General features: G+C 38.6%; 1 long non-coding RNA gene across 1 annotated transcript in view; it reads right to left on the reverse strand.

Moving 5' to 3' along the window:
• Positions 1-3,787: 3,787 nt before the first annotated feature.
• The window catches only part of LOC114666096 (uncharacterized), a 41,913-nt gene continuing 27,604 nt past the window's right edge, over positions 3,788-18,096 (reverse strand). The window contains exons 2-4 of the long non-coding RNA XR_007933553.1: positions 6,507-12,891; positions 5,359-5,532; positions 3,788-4,248 (exon numbers count right to left, since the gene is read on the reverse strand). This is a non-coding gene — a long non-coding RNA (uncharacterized LOC114666096). The remainder of the gene's footprint in view (positions 4,249-5,358; positions 5,533-6,506; positions 12,892-18,096) is intronic.

Raw genomic sequence — 18,096 nt, forward strand, 5'->3', positions numbered from 1 at the left:
AAGTGATGTGCTGTGAATACTTTCTGGATGCACTGTATATACTGTATATGTCTATATATATAAAAATGTTTTCGCGTTTGAAACGGAAATTACGTATGACCATGTGATGTGGAAATTACGTATGAAACGGAAATTATGTATGACCACACGATATGGAAATTACCTATGACCACAGAACATATTATAATACAGGAACTAGCCAGGCGCGTTCTGACAGAGAAGTTTTATTTATTCGTCCACTTGACTGTCGCTGAAACTACCACATTGTAACTTTTTTTTAGTTGGCAGTACTTGATAGTAGAAGAGATGAGGAAAACAGCTTTGCATCTTTCTACTTTTTAACTGTGCCGAGCTGTAAACAATGTGAAGACGAGACTGCCTTCAGCTGCGAGGGGTCGTGAGAACAAAGTGGACGCTAGGAGGCGCGGAATGTGGGGCTGCTCTTCCGAGTTGAGAGCTTCGCAATTTCGGGCAGAGTCCTCTCTTCTCGCACTGTTTGTGACACTTCAAGTCCCCCATCGGCTCCTGGGAGAGTGGAAATCTTTGCAAATGAGTGTAATTGGCACCATCAAAGCAGGACTCTGTTTGTAAAATGCCCTGCACAACTACTTACTGTCTCTTAAGGTAAGTTCGGGTCACTAAAACTCCACAACAGGCATGTAGTGCAAGGTTGTCAGGCAAAAATTTGGACGATCACATAGAAAATGTAATTTCTATACCACAGCGGTCGTGTAGCGCCTTTCACAAGGGATCTACTACTTACCTGTTGTTTTATAGTGCCTTTAAAATGTAGTTTACCCGAAACCACTCCAGTAGTGTTCAATGTATCTTTACTTCTTAAATGTTAATGTTTTACTATTTAATAACTTATAGACTACATTTTATTTTTTTCCTTTGTACTCAGTGAGCGAAGCCACTTGGTAATCAACTAGTATATATATATTTACATATATATTAAATAGACAAATCATACCCCACATGGATACGGCACCTATAAATCCCTCTTTTACTTTTAACTCTATCATTCCTCCTGACCGTGTACTGGTTTACTATTTTTCTATTAAGGGAATTTTTTCTTCACTTGTGATGCTGAAAAAGAACCCATATCTGGGAAGTTGCCTCACACTGTTTAGGATAGGTGATGCTCACTTCCCTCTTTTGAAATAAAGACAATGTACATTCATTGTTAACATCCCACATTCAAATCTGCATTCTGGAGAGAGTATATTTTTCCTTGGCTTAAGACAAACTCATACTATACATACTGAAGGCACCTTCATGGAATACATGCTCCTCTGATCATCTCCATTTGTCTGATGGGTCAACCTGAGACACTTGATATTATTAACATAGATTAAACTTGTTCTCAGATTCAAAATAGATAAAAGAAACAGCAGGAAAACAGTTAATATCCACTAAACACAAAGTCAGGAAGGATACCACACCTTTGTCAAAGTTAAGTGTGAAGTTACATAAGCATTTCAGATGTCCTTTCTCATTAAACATCAAACATACAGCATGCTTTATTCTCCTTCAGATCTTTTATATTCCATAAAAAATGTTCAATTTAGAACACTTAAATATCCTCTCTAGTATTCTTTTTGTGTTTAGTTAATATTCCCTTATTGAATTTTGGTTGTACTTTTTAATTAACACATTCATATACCTGCCAATGAATTGGAATTCAATTGAAAATATATGAATTAATCAGGTTTTTAAAGGAAATTCAGATTTAGTGCACTTAACTTTAGCATGAACATACATTCTGAAAAGCATAACCTTTAAGTCAGTGTTTCCCAACCTCGGTCCTGTGGCCCCCCCCCCCCTGTGGCTGCAGGTTTTTGTTCCAACCAGATTCCTAATCAGTGACAACACCTGATAACACTGAGCTCATTTAATTAGCTGGTATTATTTTTCTTTTATTCTACATTCAGAAAAGCACAGCAGCATGATTTTTACATTTAAAAGACATTTAGAAATATTTCTGCTTTTGCTAGTGATTTAAATGCTTAACTCTCTTTTGTTGATTTCATTATATTTTGCCCTTTTTTCTGTGCAGTTTTTCCCCTTCATTGTATCTTATTAATGACAATTAAAAATGAGCAGAGCAGACATGCTGGCAAACAACACTAAATAATCAAAGGCTGCAACTACTTTAGCATCAGACCCACTAATTGGTAAATAATGGATTCAATTAAACAATTAAAACACCTAGAAAAGTAGAATGAAAATCAAGATGAAAATATTGTTAAAAAGAAAAAAATACATTATTCCCATGTAACTGCTTGGTACATTTTAGTTTTATAATTTCTATATTGTTCCCAAAACACAGAACTTGGGAAATAACACATCACTTAATTAGCCCAGGAGTCCAATTAAAAACAGAAGCTGGTTGGAACAAAAACCTGCAGCGACAGGGGGGGGGGGGCACAGGACTGAGGTGGGGAAACACTGCTTTAAATGTTTCGGGTGAGCAATATGTGGCATAAAATGCAATATTTAAAATAGGCAAGAAAAAATTACTAGCCAAATATATTGTGGGAGAAGAACGGGCATCCCGGCTAGTGAGAAGCATGGGTTATTAACTGGATGGCAGGCCCGAGAGGAACGAGGGACAGATTGGTTGGCTGGGTGGAAAGATAACTCTGTGCCCTGCCGGTATAAAATAATGGATAGACCAGCGGAAGCCTGAACTTGGAAGTGGTTCCATCCCCCATGCACTTCATATGCAACTTCATATGAGAACCAAGTTGGAGCACCGGCAAGGGTGTCAGAGAAATGAAGTCTGGAAGTGTAGCCCTGTAGGGGTCCCTTGGGATTGGTAGAGGGTGCTTTTGGTGGAGGACCACCCTACTCTATGGTCCTGATGTGCTTCCTGGAGGAGACAGAATGGCACAGGAAGCATTCCCAAGTTCAGCATAAAAGGAAGCTCACTGCCACACTTGGATGAGTCAGAGTTGAGAGGTAGCAAGCATTGTGAAGAGGTGCATGAGAAAGGAATAAAAAAACTTTATTTACCTTGGGGCAGCATGGTGGTGTAGTGGGTAGTGCTGCTCTCTCGCAGTTAGGAGACCTGGGTTCACTTCCTGGATCCTCCCTGCATGGAGTTTGCATGTTCTCCCCGTGTCTGCATGGGTTTCCTCCGGGTGCTCCGGTTTCCTTCCACAGTCCAAAGACATGCAGGTTAGGTGCATTGGCGATCCTAGTGCATGCTTGGTGTGTGTGTGTGTGTATGTGTGCGTGCCCTGCGGTGGGCTGGCGCCCTGCCTGGGGTGTTGTTTCCTGCCTTGCGCCCTGTGTTGGCTGGGATTGGCTCCAGCAGACCCCCGTGACCCTGTAGTTAGGATATAGCGGGTTGGATAATGGATGGATGGATATTTTACCCTGTCAACATGTGGTGCTTTATTGTGTCTGTGGTTTGGAGTTTTTAGATGCTCCCTCGTTGTCCTCCAAGCCAGTGTGCAGGACTGATCAACAGTTACCGGAAATGTTTAGTTGCATTTATTGCTGCAAAGGGGGGTCACACCAGATACTGAAAGCAAAGGTTCACATACTTTTGCCACTCACAAATATGTAATATTCGATCATTTTCCTTAATAAATAAATGACCAAGTATAATATTTTTGTTTCATTTGTTTAACTGGTTTCTCTTTATCTACTTTTAGGACTTGAGTGAAAATCTGATGATGTTTTAGGTCATATTTATGCAGAAATATAGAAAATTCTAAAGGGTTCACAAACTTTCAGGCACAACTGTAGGTGTAGTAAAAGACAAGCAGGAGTTAAGTTACAATTTAAACAATGTATTATTGGTAATATTTGTAAATAAAAACAATATGCAAAGTACATGGTGATGTTTAGTTCAGGCGGCACAAAGACTTGTTAGTTACTTAAAAATGTCTCTAGTTAAAGCATCATTTGTGGTCAACTTTCTTCAGTACAGGCTGCATGCCTGTCTCAATATGGCTGCCGAGCTGTGCTCTTCATTGTGTTGTCCTTTTCAGTTCATGGTGTGTAAGATGCTTCATCATCATTTGGTAAGAGAGAGAGAGTGAGGGAGTGAGCAAATTTATACATTTTCTGTCCAACCCCTACAGCCAATAGGGTGTCATGGTACTTAAAGGCTTTTGATACAAGCCAGTTCCAAACAGCCATACTTCAGACCAATAGGGGGACAGAACATCTTCACACCTGCCCCCAACAACCATATGTTAAGGTAAGGCTTGGCAGTTAGGCAGCCTGGCTTTCCTGCGGAGGGTGGAGAGAGAGACTTTAGCAGAGAAACATTTACCAAACTTGTTTCAAGCACTTCCCCCAACTCTGTCATAAAATTCACTTTCCTGACTTAGTTTTGCCTAAGTTACAAATAAAGACATACAAAATATTTATTAACTTATATGCAAAATATCACATCACAACATATATATATATATATATTTTTTTTTTTTCACCATAACTTTTCCAACAGCTAACCACCTAACCAAACTGAGCAATCACAGCAATCATGGGAGAAGGGCCATAGTAAAAGAACCAGTTGATCACTCCGGCTGAGGCCCAGAGAACCCATATGGAGATGAGAGAAACTTCCAGAAGGAGAACCATCACTGCAAAACTGCACCGATCTACCGATCTGGGCTTTATGACAGAGTGGCCAGACAGAAGCCTTTCCTCGGTAAAATACACATGAATGCCTCCATGGAGTTTACAAGAAGACACCTAAATGACTCTCAGACTGTGAGACACTCTGAAACCAAGATAACCATCATGTCCAGAGTAAACCAGGCATCACTCATCACTTCTGCAATACCATTTCCAGCAGTGAAGTTTGGTGGTGGCAGCATCATTATGTGGGGTTGTTTTTCAGTGGCAGGTACTAGGAGATGAATGAAACCTGAATGGAGTAAAGTACAGAGGTATCCTTAAGGAAAACCTGCTGCAGAAGACTGTGATCACCAGGTTGCCTGCAGCTGGCATTAACTCCTTGAATCCAGCCTCATTAGTGTAGTGACTGGGATGAATAAGGGCACACAACAGCAAGATAGGTACAAAGTGCTTTGAGCTTTTTATTCAATGAAATTAATCCAACAGAGGTCTGAGAATTTAAGAAAGTGTGGTGCAAAAATAATCTCCATAAAAAAATAATCCATAAAAGCTCAATGCTCAAGTGAAGAAGTTAAAATCAAGGGTGAAATTAAAGTTAGAATCATTTTTACAAAATGCACTTTCTAATACTGCTATTTTTCATAGGCTGCTCATCCCTCCTTCTTCTCTCTCTCCGCTCACCCATCACCCAGGTATAATCAGCAGAGAAGAGAATCCACTGACAGTAGCCCGCAAATGACCCCCCACTCAGGCTACCTTTTCTATCAGCATCTACTGGGATGTGCCAGGCCCGACTCAGTCATCCATTCTTCTACTATGGCATCTGCAGGATCCTTAGGAGCTCCAATTACTCCTGCTTTCTGCTGTTCAGCGGGAGTCATCTGGTCCGCCCCAGGAGCACCACTCACCAGGCTCCAATTCAGGATTTCTCTAATAATAATAATAATAATAATAATAAAAATACATGTTTATTTAAAAGCACCCTTTAATGTGCCAAAGGCCACTGTACAACAATACACATAAAATCAAACAGTCCAATATACAAACAAAATTACTGAGAACAACAAAAGTCAAGATTAAAAAGATTGGTTTTAAAAACAGAAAATGAGGTACATGCACGAAGCTCCAAAGGTCAGACATTCCATAGCTGTAGCCATGATACACTAAAAGTCCTGTTGTCCATAGCGCACAATCTGCATAATGGAATGGTTAATAGCAAAGAGACAGAAGAACAAAGTGTATGTGATGGAGTATAGGGACAAATTAAAGAAGACAAGTAAGGTGGGGCTAGACCATGAAGAGCCTTAAAAACTAAAAAGTGAAGTTTATATTAAATACAGAAGGGAACAGGTAGCCAGTGCAATTTTAGAAGTGTAGGAGTGATATGCTCCCAGTGTTTTAAGTAGGTAACCACTCCTGCTGCTGAATTTTGTACATATTGTAATTTGTTTAGATTCTGAGTAGGGATAACAAACAGCACTGCATTGCAATAGTCAAGTTGCAAGGTGACAAAAACACAAATAAGCATCTTAGTTGCAGTATCACAGAGCAATGGATGCAGCCTTGAAATTTGCATTAGGTGAAAATAGGCAACCTTGGTAATATTATTAATATGAGCATCAAAGGAAAGTGTAGGGTCAACAACAACAACATTTATTTATATAGCACATTTTCATACAAACAATGTAGCTCAAAGTGCTTTACAGGATGAAGAAAGAGAAAAAAAGACAAAATACATAAGAAATAAAATTAGGCAATACTAATTAGTATAGAATAAAAGTAAGGTCCGATAGCCAGGGAGGACAGAAAAAAACAAAAAAAAAACTACAGATGGCCGGAGAAAAAAACAAAATCTGCAGGGGTTCCAGGCCGCAAGACCACCCAGCCCCCTCTAGGCATTCTACCTTACATAAATGACTTCAATCAGTCCTCTTGGTATTCAGGGTTCACATGGAAGAAATTGATGATGATGGTCATGTGGACTTCTGGCCTTTAATCCATCAATGTAGGGACATCACGGTGCTTTGATTGGGTGGTGTGCAGATTGCCACCACAGAAAACCGGAAAAGCAACAACAGAGAAAGTAGGGGTTAGTATGGATTTCAGAACCACCATGGATGATAATGATAATTAAATGCATATACAGAGTATCAGGATTAAACTAAAATGAAGCTATAAGAAAGTCATGTTAAAGTAATGTGGTTTTAGCTGTTTTTTAACATGCTCCACTGTATTAGCCTGGCGAATTTCTATTGGTAGGCTGTTCCAGATTTTAGGTGCGTAATAGCAGAAGGCCGCCTCACCACTTCTTTCAAGTTTAGCTCTTGGAATTACAAGCAGACCCTCATTTAAAGATCTAAGGTTACGATTTGGAGTGTAAGGTAAAAGGCATTCCAAGATATAGCATGGAGAGAGATTATTTAAGGCTTTGTAAACTATAAGCAGTATTTTATAGTCAACTATAAATGGCACAGGTAACCAATGTAGTGACATCAAAACTGGGGAGATGTGCTCAGATTTTCTTTTCTTAGTTAAGATTCTCTGCGGTGGGCTGGCGCCCTGCCCGGGATTTGTTCCTGTCTTACACCCTGTGTTGGCTGGGATTGGCTCCTGCAGACCCCCGTGATCCTGTGTTAGGATATAGTGGGTTGGATAATGGCTGGCTGGCTAGTTAAGATTCTAGCAGCTACATTTCTGCACTAGTTGCAATCGATTGATGTCTTTTTCGGGTGGTCGTGAGAGGAGTGCGTTATAGTAATCTAGAAGACTGAATACAAACGTGTAAATTAATTTCTCAGCATCTTGCAATGTTATAGGAGGTCTAAATATTGCTATATTTCTTAAGTGAAAAAATGCTGTCCTAGAAATCTAATTAATATGTGATTTAAAATGTAGGTCAGAGTCAATAGTTACCCCCAAATTCTTTACCTCTGTATTGACTTTTAATCCTAATGGATCAAGTTTATTTGTAAGAATAACACCAAGGTTTTTAACCTATGCAGAGAAGGATGAAATAAAGCTAGGGATTTTTACTGAGGAATTGTCTATTTTCTTTAAAGTGCCTGGAGATGCAAGAATGAAAGCATCAGTTTTATCAGTATTTAGTCTGAGAAAGTTTTCAGACAATCAACGTTTGATGTTAGCCAAACATGCAACCAATGCAGGAGGAGGTAATGATTACATAAGCCCAGTCTGTAAATAAATCTGTGTATCCTTAGCATAACAGTGAAAGTGTAGGCCATGCAGTCTAATAATGACACCAAGAAGAAGCATATACATGATAAAGAGGGCCAAGGACTGATCCCTGAGGGACATCTCTGGAACAAGTAAGATGGGTCAGACTTAAACCTACCAACAGCAACAAATTGCTGACCGTCCTTAAGGTACAATTCTCTGACCGCTTTGCTCCCCTAAAACCACACCTGTGGCGCCGTACCAAATGTGTCCTTTACCCTTGAATACTCTTTTGGAACATCATAAGTCTTGCGTTTTCTCTCAGAAATGCCTTGCTCATACTCAACAATCAGGTGCCACGGCTTTAACACAGACACATGAAACACAGTCGACAAATCATGCTAGAAAGTAATGTAAAGTATAAAACTTGAGTAGCAAGATTACTCAAGAGCATGAAAAATATTGAGAACCTGAGCAGAAAAAAATATCAAATCTGAGCTACAGTGAGATGGAATTTACGTAAATATCAGCATAATTAATTCATGGGCTGCATGTGGGTGCCCCAGCCATAATAACCACTGTCATGAAAACTGGCACAGGGCATTATAGTGCCCTTCCTAAAGCATCTTTGCTTTGATAACACATTGCCACTTACGTTTCAGAGATAAAGCATCAAGATACTCAAGAAATGCTCATTAATTTGTTGTTACGTTTTTACCAATAATGAAATAATCAGTGACAAAGCAAGCAAAGTAGAAATTCTTTTTAAAATACACAAAGTGGCCAATCCTTCATTGTGAATCATTCCTTTAGTCTCATTTAGTTTGCCCTACTCTGAGTAGGTGACTCCTCCATTGTGTGTTTTCTGGCTCTACACCAAGTATTCAAAGGCAGCAGACTTTGCATGCAAAGCACATTCTTGTGAACACTAAAATGTCCTTGTAGGCCGTCATAGATATACATTTTATTCATAGTGACATGAATACCTTTGCCATTATGTAAGAAGTTCTGCCAAAGTCACATTGTTACCGCTCCAGTTCTCATTATTCGCATTTTCTTTTTTTTCAAGAAAGACTACAGCTGTATTTAATATAAACTCTTCTGTTGATAAGAGGTGGCCACTTTCGTGGTTCACTGCTAAAAGAACAAACAAAAAAGTAAACCTGATCTAGAAGAATCTGTGCTGATTGTGATCTCCATTATAAAAATTTCTGCTGTTTTTTCTAATCTGATGTCTAATCAGGGCACTCAGATTAAATTTGGGTTGCATACTTTTTTGCTTTGTACAGCATCTTTCTTTTCTCACTTTTCTCACGTTTTCTTTATGCTGACAGTATAATACATCAGTTTCACCCCACGACCTGATTTATCAGTACTTCATATATTTCTGTAATAATGTAAACTGTTTTAAAGGATTTTGTCAAATGAATAGTAATGAGTAATAATAATAAATTGTATTAAAAAGCACTTTCAAGGTACCCAAGGACACTGTATAACAATATACATAAAATCAAAGTCTAATAAACAAACAAACTAATGAGAACAACAAAAGGCAATATATTAAAAAGGTAGGTTTTAAGTTTAGATTTAAAAACAGAAAGTGAGGGACGTGTACAAAGGTGCAAAGGCAGGGCATTCCATAACTGTGGCCCTGATACACTAAAAGCCCTGTCACTCAAAGTGCGCAATCTGCACAGTGAAAAAGGTTAACAGCAAGGAGTCAGTGTGGAAGAAATTAAATTTAGATATATTAATAGAATCTTATCTTAAATTTAGAACCTCTTACTATTAGAAACCAGGCAGGAGAACAACCATTCTATACGTCTTTTATTGTCACTTCATGAAGAGGGAGCATTCTCACAAGCAGTCTATTACAGCATGGTCAGAATGGTCAAAATATTAAAGGATGCATTTACTCTGGTTGGTTCATCAGCTTATACCCAAATGACATATAGAATAAAAGTCAATCAATGTACACACTGCAAACCAAAATACTGACTATTACATTTAAATTACTTGGGGGCTTTGCCCCCTGCTCGCTTCACTTGCCAACCTCCGGGCCGGCGCTACGCGCTAGCCACTTTATGATTCAGCCGCTTGTGTATGGGGATGCGGATGTACAATTTCAACAGATTGTTATTTTCATGGGAATTGTTACATATGCATAATAGAACTAACTATTTTACATTACAGCGAGTAATTAACCATATTAAAAAATAGTAAAAAGTAAATTGTGTTTCATGTTGCATCAGAGTTATTCATTGCATTGTACAATTTTGTTCTGTTTGGATTTGAAATTAACATGCAAATACTTTTTAAACTTACACTTTTACTGTAAAACTTTGAATTACATTTTCATCAATATCGCATTGAATTTTGATTCTATGTTTGGACTTACAGTACATCGTGACAACGCAATGTATACTGTAACTGCCCGTGACTGAATTTTGTTTCTTTCTCTCTAATAAATAAACTGACTTTTTCAAATATTTGTCTCTGTGATTTGTTAATTGTCTTTGCAAAAGCTATTCTAACAGGAAACTGTTAACATTTTAATACGAATGGCATATCAAGATCTCCTTTAGTGTCTAAAGTTATCCGCGGGAGATGTACTACAGTACCTTTCTTGGATACATCTTCTTTCAACAGTAATTCGGGCGGTGGAAGACTGTACTGTGTTAACAGTTGTAGATATTCTTTGGGATATTGTAAGTTGATGTTTTCATCATCCGCACGATCACCACCAACTGTTTCAGTATAGTCTATCGATACACATTTAGCTAATTTGTCGTGTAATTGATCGACAATTTTTGCATTAATTTGTTTGACTTCATCGTTTCTTGGTGCTAGGATTGCCCGTGTACTCATTTCTTCTGTTGATAACTCTTCGGGATGAAATTCTTCAATAAGATTTGGACATATCAAGTCTTCTTTTATTGGGAACTTAAAGTAAGGAAAACGTAAAAATTTATAACAGTTAAGAGAGCAGGAACTGTGTCTGTCAAAAGCATTCATACGAATGAGAGGTGAGAGGTGCCGTGTGCGTGGTTGAATATGGTTATTCTGGCAGCATTGTTTGCAAGGCAAGAAACAACCCCAGATGGGATGCCAGTCCTTTTCAGGAGATGAGTAGTACTAGGGTGTTGTACCGTGTTAGCCATTATGAATGTAGTGAAAAGTCAAGCAAAATGACACCTTTTATTGGACACCTTGGATACACTGACACAAGCTTCGATGCTTCGGTATCATTCTCCTATCTCTAAATTATTGTTGTAATATCTGTATAATATAGAACATGGGTTCTTAAACTTGGTCCTGGGGATCCACTGTGGCTGCAGATTTTTGTTCCAAACAGCTTCTGTTTTTAATTTGACTTCTTGGCCATTTAAATTAACTGTTATTTCCCAGATTCTTTGTTTTGGGAACAACACAATATAGAGATTAGAAAACTAAGTTTGGTAAAAAAAAAATGAATACATTAAAATGTGCTAAGCAGTTATATGGGAATGATGTTTTTTTTCTTTTTAACAATATTTTCATCTTGATTTTCATTCTGCTTTTCCAGGTGTTCTAATTGTTCCATTAATCCATTATTTACTAATTAGTGGGTCTGACGCTAAAGTAGTTGCAGCTTTTAATGATTCAGTGTTGTTTGCCTGAGTGTCTGCTCTGCTTGTTTTTTAATTGTCATTATTAAGACACAATGAATGGAGCAAACAGCACACAGAAAGGGCAAAATAAAATGAAATCAGGAAAAGAGAGTTAAGCATTTAAATCTATAGCAAAAGCAGAAATGTTTCTAAATGTCTTCTAGACATAAACATCATTCTGCTGTAATAAGAAGAGAGATATAAGAGAAGAGAAAAAAATACCAGCTAATTAAATGAGATCGGTGTTATCAGTTGTTTTCACTGATTATGAATCTGGCTGAAACAAAAACCTGAAGCCACAGTGGGCCCCCAGGGCTGACTTTGAGAAACCCTGATATAGAACACTCAGGTTAATTAGGCATGTTTGTGTATTTATACATGAAAACAGACACATTTTGCACTATGTCTCCACAAAGAAAAAGTAGTCAGCTGAGGACATAGGAGCTTGTAGACCAAGCTGCTATCCGCCCCAAATATAAACTATAGTAAAGCCATTGTTTTGTGCATCAGTGGGGACACAATTAATGTTATTAGTTGCCTCAGTACACTGCATTAACATAGAATTCCAGGACCCCCCTTGTATTTTTTCACAGCACTTGCCAATGTTGATTTCAAAGGAAAGAAGCCATACGCATAGTGGAGGAAACGCAGCTGCTTATCTAACAAGCACAGTGGCACTGACAGCCTGGAGCTGCTCCAGCTGTGGTGGTTGATGTGAAGAATGAAAATATTTAGCCAGCTCTCCCTCTCTGTGTTAACCTGTACTGTATTTTCTGAGTAAATAAACTCTGTGGCCTGAACGTGATTGCGTGAGAGGGCTCTGTGACTGCTCTGCTCGTGCCAAGTCTGGTGGATCGTCACCCTGCAGCTCGGTAAACTTTTGCAGGCTTTCTGCGCAGCCTTGATGAAATGCAGTCATTTTGAGGCAGCAGAGCACTAACTCTTGTCTCACAGACAGATGTTTGTGATGTGGGAGTGAACTGAAGAGAGAAAAAGCATCACCGCTCTGGCCCAAGTGCAGCATGTGATAAAGACCTGACACGTCTGAGCTTTCCAGACTTGGCGACTGGTTGGGTGTGTATTCTTGTCAAGGGTCTGAGCCAGGGCTGTGTGCGTGACAAGAAATAATGTCTCATTTAGCAGGACTTGGGTCAAGTCTCACAATACAATTGTAATCTGATCTGTTCAGGAAGAACTGTTTTACAGATGAGGAAAAAAAAATCAATTTTTAATGAAAATGATTTGCTTAGAAAGAAATTATAGCTAGTTTGAAAGACAATAAAAATTTGTCAAACCTGTGTTGCATTGAATGTCATTTCTAAGCATCAAAAAGAACAACAGATATAAAGAAATAAATACAAATAAATGAGGGCTTAACTATGTGACATGAATAAAACAAACCTGTGTGGTGCTGCCATCTTGGTGATACACCTTTAGCTGATGCATTTGTAGAGAGCAATGAACCCTTTAAAGTGAAAATAAATATCAAAATTATGAAACAGTGCAGGAAATCTGCTTAAAACTTTCACAGTAAACACAGTATATTACAATATTAACCACATTGATCAGCACAGCAGCCACATTTTCAAAACAGCAGATGAATTTAGCAAACTTTGCAAAACTAACTCAGCCAGTCACAACATAAAAACAATTAAATCAACATGTGGCATTAGAAAGTGAGGTACATGTACAGAGCTCCAAAGGCATACACATTAAATTAAACAGTCCAATATACAAGCAAAATTAATGAGAACAACAAAAGTCAAGGTTGTAAGTCTAGATTTTAAAATAGAAAATGAGGTACATGCACGGAGCTCCAACAGCATGGCATTCCATAACTGTGGCCCCAAAAGCCCTGTCACCCATAGTGCACAATCTGCGCAGTGGAATAGTTAACACAAGCAAGCATTCAACAGATAATGGCAAAACATTGGCTTCTCTTCTCATTAAGGCATAACATGAACAACATAGTCATTTATAAAGTGCAATGCTTGTTGCTTATTGTGTGAAATGACAGAGATCAGAAAATGTACTCCATTAACCCTTTGCAGTCGTATTTAATTTTCAACGTCACGCTACATTAGTCGTAATTAATTATTGAAAAAACGCCAATAATTACAGCAGTTATTTTTTTCAAGCACGTAGGAATAACACAGGCCACTTTTCTCGACCAGGCGACTGTGCAAATCGGTCAGAAACTTGCAGGGCCACCAGCGGTGGCCTGACGACCTATAGCGCACTTTTTACTAAGGCCAGTTTTCTGGCCTAACGACCGCAAAGGGTTAATGTAACGTAATGATTATAGCTCCAGTCACGAATACTAACGTTAATGGCGTAACTGTTGTCATGTGTGTTTAGTTTCATTGTCTGGTTGTACCTTTTCATCATTACTGTAAGAGTAAAGAATCTGAATAGGCGTTAGAAACCTATGGACTACTTGGGAAGGAGCATGTGACTTAGAGGACCAATAAAAGCTAAAAGGGGAGGGGCTGACCATACCTAAAAAGGTAAAGGTGCAGTAGCAAAGAAGAGGAGAGAGGCAAGGAACAGAGAGAAAGTTGTGTAAATTAAAGGAAACACTGTGCCACATACAGAAGTCGTCAGATGAACATGGGATCTTTTTTTATAGACTTGACAACATAAAGGATCCTTTTAACTTTTTATGGTGAAATTATGAGAGGGCCTGACATGCCTGTGTGAGGAGGCGGTGGAAGACAGATGTTTCCCTGGAATGGGATATGGTTCGGGCATAACTCTATCAATAATGGGCATTCAAATATAACCTTTATTCTACTTATGGACATTTAAACGACTTTCTTCCTCATACTCTGTGAATCCTTTAAGATAACTCTTATTTGTGTATTCATGCTTTATTAGTGGAGTGTTTTGCATTGTAATCCATGAATGTTAGGGGGTGCCCTACAGCACGAGAGTCTTATAAATAGCTGATTTATTTGTTATGTGCATTTTACTGTAGTTACAATGACAAGTTTCCTTAATGTTGGGCCACTTGTTTTCATCAACAGTAATGCAGCAGGGGAAATGCCTCATAATTCAGTCCAGGTAGCTTCACACAGTGATTACCAGACAAGCCTCACTCATGGTGTTCACTGGTGGCATTTGGTCAGAAGGTTGCTTGTCAAACAACATTTTAAGGTCTCTCAGAGCATATCTGCAGTGAAGAAGGTGGTGAAAGCATCATGCTATGGGGTGCTTCTCAGTGGCAGGGACAAGGAGATTGGTCAGAGGGAATGAAGAATACCGCCAGATACACAGAGGTTCTTAAATAAAAGCTGCTCCAGAGCACACACAATCTCAGACAGGGATGATGTTTTACTTTTCAGCATAACAATGAACTGGAGCATGCAGCCAAGATAAATTGGAGTGGTCCAGCCAAAACCCAAACTTAAACCCCTTAGAACATATCTGGAGAAACCTGAAAATGGCAGTTTAAATCAATTACATAATGAAGTACACAGAAAGTGAAGGGGTCTTAATACTTTCTGAATCCACTCTCATTTTTTTATTGTTTCATAATGTTTTTAAGATAATCTTATATGAAAATGCCACCCTGACCAAAGTCCTGCCCGAGCAGATTGCCTTGTCGACTCAGCCCACATGCTGGCCGTGCACACCAGTCCCTAGAGCTGTGAGACAGAAACACAAATTTTAGAAATGCTTTGCCACCCACAGCACTCTTCAACCTCTGTGGAGCTCTCCACAGTGTTGTCATTCTGGTTTTCATTGACAAAAGATATTTCCAAGTGATGTCAGCATCCTGATCAATTTCCAGAGCATTTCCTCAACTGTCTCTAATTGTCCAGTGGTGCTCCATCCTGCTGGGTGAGTGCGTGACTTGCATGGAAGCTTGGCAAATTAATAACAGATTAAATATAGTTAGTTTTAGTTTGAACATGCCAACCACTGAGTAGCCAAACCAAGAGTACAACCAAAAGGTCAGGGAAGCGACTTTTCCTTTGTTCCCTTGATCACAGCAAGTGAAAGTATTTTCTATTATGAAAGCCTGTTTTAGTCCCATGAGGACTCTGCAATGCATTCTTCACTGCTCATTATTTAGTTTGCTATTAAAGCTGCCGAACTCAATTATCAACTAGCAGACATCCTGGACAGTAGATGTCTGCAATATCCATTTGACACCAGATGGAACTGGTATCCGGATAACTCCATCTGGAAACACTGATGAGGATGATAATCAAGGCGTAACAACATCTGTTTGCATCATTGGGTTTATATTTGTTTTTTTTTCTTTCCCACTTAGTTGTCCCTAGAGTTTGCCAACTTTGTGTTTTCATCAAAGTGACTGGTAGGAAACAATAACGGCTGCTTCTAAATGTGTATGGTAATAGTCAATCTTGGTTTGAACCAGAAGAACATAATTTAAGCATCATCTTTCTCTAAATCCCATAGTAAAATAACTTATTATGAATTAATCTTAATTGTGCCTTGCCATTGTTTTCCTTTGGAACAACCCACAACTGTTCATCAGTTTCATAGATTTCTAGATACCTGAAGCAAATTGAAAATAAGGAAAAAGGAGATCTGAATCAGACTATATATTAAAGAACAGATATCTGTTGTGAATTTTCTCATAAATGTGTTAATAATATCTTGTCATCTTTTATTTAGGACCAGACGTGTTAAATGCAGGAGACTCCTGTCTATTTTGCCTTGTCTCTGGGGAGCTGTTTAGTGACTGAAGTATGTGGTTGTACTTTTACTCATTATTATTAGGAACACTATACTAATACTGGACAGGGCCTCCTTTTGCCCTTAAAATAGCATTAAATCTTCATGGCATGGATTCCACAAGATGTTGTAAACATTTCTTTGAGATTCTGGTCCATGTTGACATGATTGAATCATGCGATTTCTACAGATTTGTCAGTTTCACATTAATTATCCCATTCTACCACATCCCAAAGGCGTTCTACAGGATTCAGACTTGGAGAACAGTGAACTAATGGTTATGTTCATTATACCAGTTTGAGATGACTTTTTCTTTGTGACAATGGGGCATTATCATGCTAGACGTAAATATTACAAGATGGGTAACTTATGGCCATGAAGGCACATGGTCAGCAACAATATTCAAATAGGCCACAACTTTCAAGAGATGATTGATTGGTATTAACCGGCTCAGACTGTGCTGATAAAACATTCCCCACACCATTACATCACCACCACCACCAGCCTGGACTGTTGACATAAGGCAGGTTGGGTGTGTGGATGTATGTTGTTGTCACAAAATCCTGACTATACCATCAATGTGTGCCACAGCAGAAATTGAGATTCATCAAGGAAGGCTACATTTTCCAAGTCTTCAACTGTCCAGCTTTGGTTTGCCTGAGCCCGCTACAGTGTAAGCTTTCTGCACTGGGCTGACAGGAGTGCAACCCAATGTGGTATCAAGGTTCAATGTGTCGTTCATTCTGAGATGCTTTTCTGCTCACCAGTTTTGTACAGAGTGGTTATCTGAGTTATCATAGCCTTTCTCTTAGGTTTCTGACATCTCTCATTAGCAAGATGTTTCTGTACACAGAACTGCCACTCACTGGATGTTTTTGTTTAATGCACCATTCTCAGTAAACTTTGCAGACTGTTGTGTGTGAAAATCCCAGGAGAAGAGCAGTTACAAAACCAACCCTGATGTCATTTATGCAACAGTTTAAATACTAGCCTGACACGTCACCATCTAGCTGTCATTTGGATGAACAAAACCACAAACTCTTTTTGTACATGTCTTTCTGATCTGCCTGATCACGACTTTTCACTTCTCCTTTTGACTACAATTCTTAGTTTACACTCTGGCTCTGATGTTTTATTTTAGGATTGACTTTTGATTTCAACTTGTTTCTGTTTTTATACAACATGCCGTTTCCTGGTCCTGTGTATACGTACTCCAGGACCGTTCTTAGGTTTTTGGGGGCCCTAGGCAAAGGTACCTGTCAGGGCCCTGCTGTTTCTATCCATATGAATATATGATAATTATTTTATCCGTATAAATGCATAATGTTTAACATCTGTGGCAGAGCGAAGGGCGCTCAGCAGGCTCCTATCAATTATGGAGAATCCACTGCATCCACTTAATAGTATCATCTCCAGACAGAAGAGCAGCTTCAGCGACAGACTGCTGTCACTGTCCTGCTCCACTGACAGATTGAGGAGATCGTTCCTCCCCCAAACTATGCGACTGTTTAATTCCATCCGGGGGGGTAAACGTTAACATTTAACATTATACATAGTTATTGTCTGTTTTTCACCTGCATTATTATCATTCTTTAATATTATTTATTGTATCAGTATGCTGCTGCTGAAGAATATGAATTTCCCATTGGGATTAATAAAGTATCTATCTATCTATCTATCTATCTATCTATCTATCTATCTATCTATCTATCTATCTATCTATCTATCTATCTATCTATCTATCTATCTATAATAATTATTTTATCCATATAAATGTGTAATAATTAGGGATGTATAGCTTATCATTTTATGATTACATATTATATATATCAGATTTGAGAGGAACATGTCAATAGAACCTACTGACTACACCTAATGTAGCATGTAAATCAAACCTCAAACTCAAATGTGAAAACATTTTGCGTACTTTCATTTTTCCAAAGTCTTTGATTAAGTCTGAATA

The sequence above is a fragment of the Erpetoichthys calabaricus genome, chromosome 15, assembly GCF_900747795.2.
Source record: "Erpetoichthys calabaricus chromosome 15, fErpCal1.3, whole genome shotgun sequence".
Classification (NCBI taxonomy): domain Eukaryota; kingdom Metazoa; phylum Chordata; class Cladistia; order Polypteriformes; family Polypteridae; genus Erpetoichthys; species Erpetoichthys calabaricus.